We start from the raw sequence: 10813 nt of genomic DNA on the forward strand, positions 1-10813 counted from the left end.
AAAACGTTAAATGCCTAAACCAATACTAGATCTAAATTTTGGTAGTTTACATTTTTAATAAAACTACTAAAGTAACCGTATGAATGTTTCTCATTGGTTACTTCACAAATAATTGTCTTTTATACTTGTATAAACTTTAAAATATGATGTTTTCATAGTTTTGCTTGATGCTCACGATACGGTAGAATTCCTCAGCCAGCGTGCTTAATTTTCTACTTTTATAGCAGGCTAATAAGAATGCAGAAAATTAAATGTGATTAAATCTTTAAAGAAATTACATGGTAGGTACATTCCTAAATATTTGGGCTCTGTTAATTTTGTTAAAGAAAAAATTTCCATACCTCACTATAAGTTAAGCCGGGGGGAAAGAATTAACCGATTTTTAAGACGACTCGGTTGATTCCGATTTTAAGTACATATTCAAAAATTATTGAATGTTGCTTCAATCGACATGCATTAACTGGGGTCAATGCAAGTTACTGGCAATTTCTGATAAGTACGCGAAAACTGCAAGTTTCTGAGAACGCCGGAATAAAGCTACGATTGAATTATACGTATATGTAGATATACAATTCTGTTTATCGACTCGAAATGCATTCTACAAGAAACTAAAGTTAAACTAGAAAAATTAGTGCTTCTGCAATATACGAAAATGGGTTTGAATAGTTAATTTTAGATATCCATCTCTTATGCTAACCAGACAAGTTCTCTTTGAACATTTACTCCAACTAGAAGTTAGAGCGCGATTTCAAGGCTAAAGAAAGAACGGTCACGCCCATCTTGTAATAAATGTTAAAATACTTCCCAGGATTCCGAGCTTCACGAATCAAAATTAGAGTTAGATAAAATAAACTGCTACAAGATTGGGCTGAAGAACCACTAATAGAAACGTTTTGATCCGATGTTGGCCAGGCATCATATCAAAACGCTTTTTAAAAGTATAAGATGGTATGTTGGCATCCCATAGCTTCGCCGGCAAGTTATGGGCCACCTTCGACTAAAGCGAAATTTTTAATTTACGCTACGTTGTTTTAGTTTGACATGACATTACTGCAATCTTAAATATAAATAGATTTCATTATAAGAATTTATGAAAATTTTCCTAGGTTCATATCAATACAAATAAGCTATAACGAAATCGTAAAGGATTACAGACTTGTCTAGATTAAGCATATAGAGATGGAAAAGGGGACCGATTAAGAACTGCGTTAGCATTGTTAAATAATTAGTTCCTTCCTAACAGTTAAGGTTCAATACGTTACAAATACACACGTTTTGAATGTTGGTTAAAAAGGCTATTGTTTGATTTCCTTACTTTTAATGAGAAGTTGAGTTTATCCGAAGTCTAATATTATCCGTTTTATTCGGGCACATGAATAACAAAATCCATTAATACATCAAAGGATCATCAACCGATGACCGGCAGTACTAGTGTAATTTTTAAAATTGCCCAAGATTCAAAATTATTTTAAAATTAGAACTAAAGTAACCGAGTGTGCTTACATTTTCGGTCTATAGTAATTTCTACGTTTATATAGTTTTACAGATCATTCCTAAACCAAGTTATATTTCTGAAAGGGATAAACTTCTAGAAATTACATGCCCAAATTCTTAACATTGGTGTTTAATTCCTTTGGCATAAATTTTAATAGAGTAGGCCTTTGTAGAATTTAACAGCGTCGACCTTCCCCCATTTGTCAAGTAAACCGTCGGATTCAAAGATTCAATAAATTGATTATATCCTAAGATTTAAAATTTAGAAAAATTCCACTTAAATATGGAAAAGTTGATACATTAAGATTTAAAAACATCTTGGAAAGCGAACAGTTAAAAATTTGACTTCATTTCCGATGCTTACGCGTTACCATTTGATTCTTACCAAGTTTTGCAAAATATAGTTAAAGAATTGATATTTTCAATAAAAAGGAACGAAAATATTGACATTAACTAGCCCATACACCTTCCAGCCTTTAGATGCAATAATTTTAATATTAAATTAGAATTACAAAATTACCACAAAAAATTCTGATTATAAAAATTACCACAGAAAGAAATTATCTTAAAAAATTAATTAAACATGAACTATACGACCAAGTAACATTAAATGTTATACAATAATTATGAATACATTCATAATACAGTCCGTCATAGACAATAGAAGTCTTTTATGAGAAGATTTATAACAATTTCAAGTTATAAAGCAAGAAATATTGCAAATTAACAAATAAATATTGCTTAGCACATTATCTCAATAAAAGCATTCAAAATTTCAAGGGAACTTCAACATTCAATGAAACTAAATTTTTCGTTTTGTGTATTGTCTCCGAATTAGTCTAAAGAAAAGCTTGGAATGGATCTTTATAAGCAAACCACTGAAAAGGATTGTAGAATAACTTGTCTCAAAAATTGCATTTATGAAATTCCTGAAAAACATTTACTTTAAAAATTAAGCTTGGTGAATAATTCAATTAAATGTAACGGAATGTTAAAACTAATTCAAATGAAACGGACGATTTTAACTTTAAATTTAAGATTGCAATTCAAAATTAACTCATTGCAATAGATTTGTGCCCGAGTTAAGTAGTGGTTGAAGAATTCACTCGAAATTTAAACTTCTAGATATTCCATTTCGAGAATAGTACACTTCTTCCGCCCAACGACAGTTTATATAGCAAAATTTTAACTAACATTTAGAATTAAATTCATTTTCGCAAAATACTTGGAATTTAAAACTAAGCCAATTTCATGGGTATTACGCCTTAGATTTTATTGACCAAAGACATTCCAGTTGAAACCTCACAGGATTTTTTAAATTTTTTTTAAATATCGCATGAACAAAAGATACAGAATATTATTGTAAACTATCACGAAAAATTTCTATAATCCTATATTCCGAATTTTAGCTTTACCAAGTTTAACAAAGGTTCGATTTAGAAAATTCACTCCTTGCAATAGTTTTAACCAAACGTACCGATGGAAATAATGGAAGCAAACAACCAAATTCCTCAGAAAATTAGCTTCCAGAAAACTACATTTGTCTAAAGTCTTCTAGGTTTCTGCAATTAAAATATTTGAATGGCAGGAATATTAAAGGATAAAGCTAATTTCAATAGATACTCGAAATTTGATTTGATGTAAAATGTCGAGAAGTGGCATTTAAATGCATATTAATGAAATTAAGAGGCACAATTCTTGTACTTAAAAATGTACGATTAAAAGACATTAAACTTTGCTAACGCACGCAAGTTATATAAAAATAACTGAATGGCAAGATTGATTTCCGATTTAAATTTCTACGATTAGTTAAATTCTAAATATTAAATTATAACATTTTAAATCGACCCTGAGCACTTAAGTTTCCATTTATTACCAATATTTGAATATAAATTGCACTTTCCAGATCCAAATGCTTTCTCCTTATTTTCAGTTATTTGCGACATTAATATTACTTTAGTAATAACAAGCTATTCTCCATTTTAAAAATTGCTGCCAACCCGATTCGCCGTTAACACATTAAGTACCAAATCCCTGGGGACCGATACTTTCCGTTTAGACTGCCGGTCCCAAACAGCCTATACGAAAAGTAATCAGGGAACAGCATTTAACGTGTCACCTCCATTCTAATTTACCCCTTATTCCATCATTTCAGCTACCCTTTATGAACCAGTCAAGTGCAATTTATGTTTTTAATATTGGCATATACAACTATCTATAACCAAGACTAATGTTAACCAAACCCAATCCATTTTCCCCTTTTATAGTTCCCGTCTAAACTACATTTAGCTTCCTTAGCATAAATTGTCAATATAAGAGCACTTTAAATGATGCTTCAATGTACACGTTAAACTACCGACTTACATTATGGTAATCATTTTAAGACTTCTCGACATTTACATCATTTAGATATTAAATTTAAAAGTTTCCTATAGAAATAAGCTTTTGTTGGCAAGCGTGTTTGATAAAAACTTTCCATTTTTATTTTCTGCTCGAGCTATTCTATTTTTAGTATCAAAGACAAGAATTCGTAAATTCATTGCACGGTCAAATTTGAAATAACTTTAAAAGGGGATAGATCATTTGAAATACCGTTTACCTTCCCTAACATGCATTTGAAAGAATAAGGAAATTAGTGCGGGTATCTTTGAAAATCTAGATTTCAAAAAAAACGGCTATTGCTAAAATTTTATATTCGCTCGATAGGAAGTTCGAATCTTAGTGTCAATTATTTCCAGTATAGCGATTCATTTGAAATGTGATAATCGTAATCTGTACCTATGACTGGCCATTAACAAAATGAGTATTTGGCTAATTTGGTTATTTTAGCAAATTGGTTAGGACTGAAAGTAGCACCACGAGAAAGTTTCAGGATTCTGTAGATTAGAGATCTGAATTTCGGCCATTACGACTGCTAACGTAAATACTAAGCAGATACTCAATATTCGCTTAGAGGTTTAGAATGCAATTCCTAAGATTTGCACCGATATGTGGTTATTAATTCAGGCTTTGAACCCTAATCGAATATTTGGCTTCGGCATTTAATATCAACATTAACCTTTAACTGGCATATGAAGTGTAGCTCCGATATACGTCCGTTTCATTCGAACTATTTGAAAATTTAAAGTATACCGAAAGTTTTACATTTAATGCTTAAAAGGTTCATGGAAAATTCAAATGCGTTGCTACTAGATACGTTGAGGTTCCCTTATATAATCGTAAAACTATTTACTACCGGTTTAGTTGAAGTGTACAGCAAAAGAATGAATATTTCTAAACATAAGTCTCAGAATGCTAAACTTCAGTTCAGTTCATCTGTTGATATCGCGTGTAATAAGTTATAAAATATAATTCAAGCTTGTGATTTCATTTACCATCCAGCTGGATAGTTGAATTCAGAGCTTGGAGCTAGAAACATGCATTACTTCATCCAGATTCGGGCAAACCAGATAGGTGTCTAGTTCTTTCATGTTTCATGAGAGGAGCTTAAGGGAGTCCTGAAAAAAAGCCATTTGATGAGTATGCATCCAAAGTTATTTTAAAAATCTTCAAGATAGCTTGCATGATGTTTCATGCTTATAACATAATAAATCACTACGATAAATTTTTAACTGAGCTTAATTTTAGAAAATTTAAATATCCTGGCGTAAATGATGCAAATTATAACTGCCCATTAGCAAGAATAAACTTTGTTAGAGATACCTTCATCTTAAAAATTTGAAATTCGATGTCGTTTTGATTCAGTTGCCATTATAGTCCTTTTAAATAAATTGAAATCAATTGTTTAAACATTAAATAGTTTAAAGTTCAATGATGTTTTGTTTAAGTTGCTCCAGTGTATGTACAAAACACTGGAGCAACAGTGTATGTGCCAGTGTGTAGTGTACAAAACACTATGCAACAGTGTATGTACCAGTGTGTAGTGTACAAAACACTATGCAACAGTGTATGTACCAGTGTATGTATTTAAGTTGCTATGTACAAAATATCACTATATGCGTTCGAGTGAAAATATCAGAAGTTATTAGCAAGATGTTACGCTAGGTAAATAGTGTCTACATTTCTTCAAGTTTGTTCTTTATACATTATCCTATTACAACAAATGTGGAATGTAGACAATGTAAAGTGTTTATTGTAATAGAATTCAAAAGAAATACAGGCCTTCTAAGTCGAATAACTTAAATTGTCCTTCATAATTCCGTTCATGAGGTTCGAAGCATTCCAGCGATATGGTTAGATTGTCAGAAATTAATTGCTATTCATAAGCTAATAGACATACCTAGGTTTGATTTCCATATACGAAAAAAATTTAATTCTTGGTACTCCATTTCACGGCAAATTTACAGTATTTGGCTAAACTCGTATTAAGATAATTTGTCCAGCTCCAAAGTAGCGTGACCGTATTATTAGCAAGAATAAATGGTTGCAACTCACTAACTGAAGTTCGAATTTGAAAACGTTCCTTTAGTCAATTGTAACTTTGCTGATTCCTGAAGAATTTCGTAACATTTCTCTGAATTATGCATTTTATTAATATACAAGGTTAAACTACAATATGAATCCCGTTAAAAGCGTCAACAAAATTGCACCCAGACGAAATCCTGCAGCTATACTTCTAAAACATATGCAAAATACTTGACCAAGTAGTTTAAGGTAAACCTGGGAATAAATTTCACTTGGTAAAATCGAACATTGTTTACCCCATTTACTTAATCCAATCGGCTTATAAGGAAGCATCTTGTTTAATCCGTTATTTGTCCTAAAATCTCTTTTGAGCAATTTCATGCAATCGAAATATCGAAATTTGAGCATGTACATAACTATAATTGTGTTCAAAAGGGTGAAGTGAGTATTGTGACTTAATATTCCTTTTGTAGGATAAAATGCTTTTGTTCGGAATATAACATTAAAAACATGCTTATTAATAAGAAAACTTACCTTCGAAACACTACACTTCCAGGTATATCATTTGGATGCTTTTAGGATGAAATTAATTCTTTCTGATGTAGTTGAATTTGTTGAAGCTACCGAAATGGAGACAACCTAGAAAGAGACGGGCATTTGCAATTAGATGACAATAAGATACTACATTTTGTATCATGTAGTATAATTGTATAAAATTCTCTATAGGCAGTATACGACGATGAAGAATTCACTCGGATATCATAAGATCGAAATCTACGCAACAAATACTGGTAGAATTAACGATTTTAAGACTCACAAATAAGCTTCATAAAATTAGTTTCTTCCCAGGGCATTTATTTTTTTCCCTTCATTTACATTTGCGAACTAAGAACATTTACATTAACGAATAAACCGAGTGCAAATATTGAATGTTGTTACATGAAAAAATTTAGAGTCATTCAGTTTCCTATACCTTCCGCGACCTTGATACGGCTCTTCATTGTGAAAGAACAGAAAAAGAGCTAGGCTAGCCCATTATCTAAAACTTAAATACGAAAAAGTTATTTTTAACTTGCACTTTTTCCGATAAACGAATAGTTTGAGTCGTTTGGTTTGAATACGAATCATTATGACCCTACAAACTATCAAGTTTCGTCAGATGAAATTTTAGTTCATGTAATACATTGTTTTCGTAAAAGTGTAAGGAGAAACTTTTTATCGAAAACTCAATTCTTTTAACTGAACAATACAATCTTTATTGAATGGGAAAATTTAAGTGACGATCATAATGAGTGTTCATTGTAAGCGATTATCTAGACAGTTATTTAATGGCTTTAATGTTTTCTGCCGTAATATGCCCAACGATTCGCGCTCACTATCTGTTTAGTACTAGCTAGATGACTTTTCAATATAAGTTAAGCTTACAGTTCAAAGAGTAAATCGTCTATATAAATAAGTCGTAAGTGTATAATTCCGATTTAACGTATATTCATTGCAGAATATTCAAAGTACTTGGTGAATATACAATTCCTTGAAACTCCAGAAATTAAACGTTTCATTTTGTATAAAGAATGAAATATCCACTAAGTTTTTCACCTCAGGAAGAAATTTCAGGAAAATTCTTGAATCTAACATCTCAAGGAACAGGGAGTTTCCCGTTTCTGGTTTTCTGAGATAAGCTTTATTAGCACTGGATTAAAAATTCTACGCAGGAGAGTAATTTGTAACTGTTTATCTTAATTGATAGATAAGCACTTGGAACCATTTGTTCAAAATACCCGCAAATGATTTAAAGACAACATGCAAGGTGTAAGAATATTTCAACCCGATTAACCTTTCAATAGAATTTCAAGCATTATTTAGAATCATTACTTGTAACTATTATTTTACATAGATATTTCGCTACTTTAGTGGTTGAGGAAGTGTTAAGATAATTTTTGAAAAGTGATCGTAGGACTGCATTAACTACGAGGCAATAGAATAAACACTTTTTTTAATCAAGCGTTCAATAAATCCCCCCCCCAAGTGTAAAAAGTGCAAAATATGAAGCGGCATATTCTTCGAACTCTCTTCTGGGATATTCAGAATATTTTAACATCTAGAGCAACAAGATTTAACACTTCCTATTTTTCTTTTTTTGTTAACATTCATTTTGAGCTCCTATTTCCAATTGATGTTTATAATTTCGCGAGAAGCAAATTTTGAAAACGATTTCAATTTGTGTTCATGATGCAATGTAGGAAACCGATTCTACTTCCTTCCAGACATTTATTAATTAGGAATTAGTTAATCTTCTTAAAGATTATTACACATCAGATAAAAAACTACTACTCGTAGTAAAATCTCCAAACCAATAATGACGCAGTGTTATACATTATCCTCCGAAATAATTCGTTAACCTCTGTCTCCTTTGAATAATTTGATAAACAGTTCTTTAAGATGGCAAAAATTTGAAGACGACAACCATTATTTAAGTAGATAAAAATTCAAAGTGCATACAACTCGAGATATTTATTCTAAAATAAGAAATTTATTCTAATAAAATATGAAGAAAATACTCACCCATGAATTTAAAGGTAATTTCTCCGTCAAGACTCGCAATAAAAACCACTTTCATACAAAATGCATCATCATAAAAATAACAACTACATGCAGTATAATAATCTGTAAAAGACGAATAACAAATTAGCCTGTTTTATAGCTTCTGAAACATCTTCCAACCAATCAAAGTCATCCTTTTTTCTTCTTAGATCGTTTGGAGTTCATTTGTATAAAACTAATTCCTCTTATTTCTTTCGATGTCTTGATGGCATGGTGGGTGTGACTATACTTCAAAAACTAAGGATTGATGTTCCAAGATAAGATTTTACTGTCAATATGTACTATATACGGGCCTAATGTATTTTAAATGTACCATCTCCTTTCAAGTGGTTTTTGTATAAATTGGTGCTATGTATAACATCGTTTAAACTTTTGACTCTGTTTCAAAAATGTCGAATATTAGTCCTCGAGTACCAGTTTGAATGCTAAGTTCAATAGCAATAAACATACCCTTGAATTAAATTAATTAACATAATAATGTTATTCATTATCCAACTTCATAAATGGAAGTCCTAAACTGTAATAAACGCTTAAGAATCTTCAAGCAGCTTTAAAATAGAATGTAAATCTGACCATCAAAATTGGTTGCTCATCATAAATGATTTCTTGAAATAGTAAAATGTTAATAATATTTTAAAAGTTTTAAAATCTCTATAAACTTTAAAATGCAAACAGTTCTATCTTTTTCTTAATCATGTAATCCTTAATATTTCTTTTATTTACGCATATTAAAATAATGATCCTTATTTTATCCTACTTTGCATAATTAAAAAATTAAGCAATCAAAATATTACTTTTTATAATATTCGTTTTACAATATTAAGCAAAAGTCGAATACGGAAAAAAATTACCAGTAGAATAAAATAAAAATATATTGAATGTGGCTATTCCATAGCTCCTTAAAAAGCACCCTTGGACTTCAGTGATATTATTTCAAGAATTTCAGGTTGATATGTTTGTCTTAAATATTTAAATTTTTGCTTCCATTCTTATATTCCATTGAATAATGTAATGGCATTCGAAATAACTAAAAGTGTTCACTTAGGAACAACGAAAAGCATGATAAATACGTTTAATTATCACACCTTATACCTATTTTTTAAATTGCTAACTCGATTATGAATGTTAATGCATAGAATTAGCTTGCCGAAAATTAAGGGCTTGCTTTTTTAGGTACCTTAAAACCTACAAATCTACAGGTTGTTATTCTCGTGGAAAGAGCTACTAATTTCATAAGATTAATGTGGAAACCCAAATTATCTGCAGAAAATAAAGACACTTTTCTAATTAACCCTTATCGTGGCAAGATTGCTTTTTTGAAGAAAAGCAAAAAAAAAAATGTATATAGGTAGCTTCTTTACGCTATAAAAAATAATAAAAAAAATCGTGTTATAAAAATTTTTTAATAAAACTAAGTTAAAAATTATTTTATAGTGGTAGTATATTTTTATAAAGTTATATGTATGGTATACTATACAAAATGAACAAAAGGGTTAAAAATGCAAATAATTATCACAGAAATATCCACCCCATTTATTATATAATTCAATTGGGAATATAGAGATTTCTTCTTTAACTGCAGAACAAATACAAGGATTTCCTTCGAAAATCTGAACAAAATCAAGATTCAATGAAGATTTTAGGCAGCAAATATCGTTCATGAAACGATAACCCCTATTATAAAAAATAATAATAAAAAAAAAGCTCAACTAGTTTCCCTAAAATTAGAATTGAAATGATGATATCTACTAATTAAGAGTAAGAGTGGTTTTTTTATGTTTCATTATTCATAAGTATATATGTCTCACACAAACACAAAGAAAATTCTTGTGAAAAGACTTATCATTGTGTGAATATCATTACTTTACATTATGTGCCAATTTAAAAGTGATAAGTAGGAAGTGTATTCATTGAATCTAAATAATAATGTGTGGAATGAAATAATAATATTAATTTGAAGAAATTATTTACATATTTAAAATAAACATATTATATATTCATTATATATCATTTAAGATCGTCAAAATTATAACTGTGGCTACAGTATATATTCCAATTTATTTTTTTTATCAAAAGTAGTGGGTTTAATTTTTTTTATCATACCTCCTTAATCGAAATTATTTTCAACAATTCTTTATTTAATTTTCTCAGATCTATAAAAATATATATGATACTTTGAAACATAAAAATATTTTACTGAGAAATTACTTAAAAGATTTCCTTTTCATAAATTAATTCAATCAGTCAAATCTTAAAAACGAAAGTAAATGTCATCGCTTTCATTGAGTTTAAAAAAGAATATTTTTCGCTAATT

The 10813-nt window shown here is 29.9% G+C and overlaps 1 long non-coding RNA gene across 1 annotated transcript; it reads right to left on the reverse strand.

Annotated features, from left to right (window-relative positions):
• Positions 1–4864: 4864 nt before the first annotated feature.
• Positions 4865–8536, reverse strand: LOC129968538 (uncharacterized). Its single transcript, XR_008784423.1, has 3 exons — positions 8461–8536; positions 6433–6537; positions 4865–4991 (listed from the first exon to the last, which is right to left on the reverse strand). It is a non-coding gene; the product is annotated as an uncharacterized LOC129968538 (long non-coding RNA).
• Positions 8537–10813: the final 2277 nt, after the last annotated feature.

This window comes from Argiope bruennichi, chromosome 5 (assembly GCF_947563725.1).
Source record: "Argiope bruennichi chromosome 5, qqArgBrue1.1, whole genome shotgun sequence".
NCBI classification, from domain to species: domain Eukaryota; kingdom Metazoa; phylum Arthropoda; class Arachnida; order Araneae; family Araneidae; genus Argiope; species Argiope bruennichi.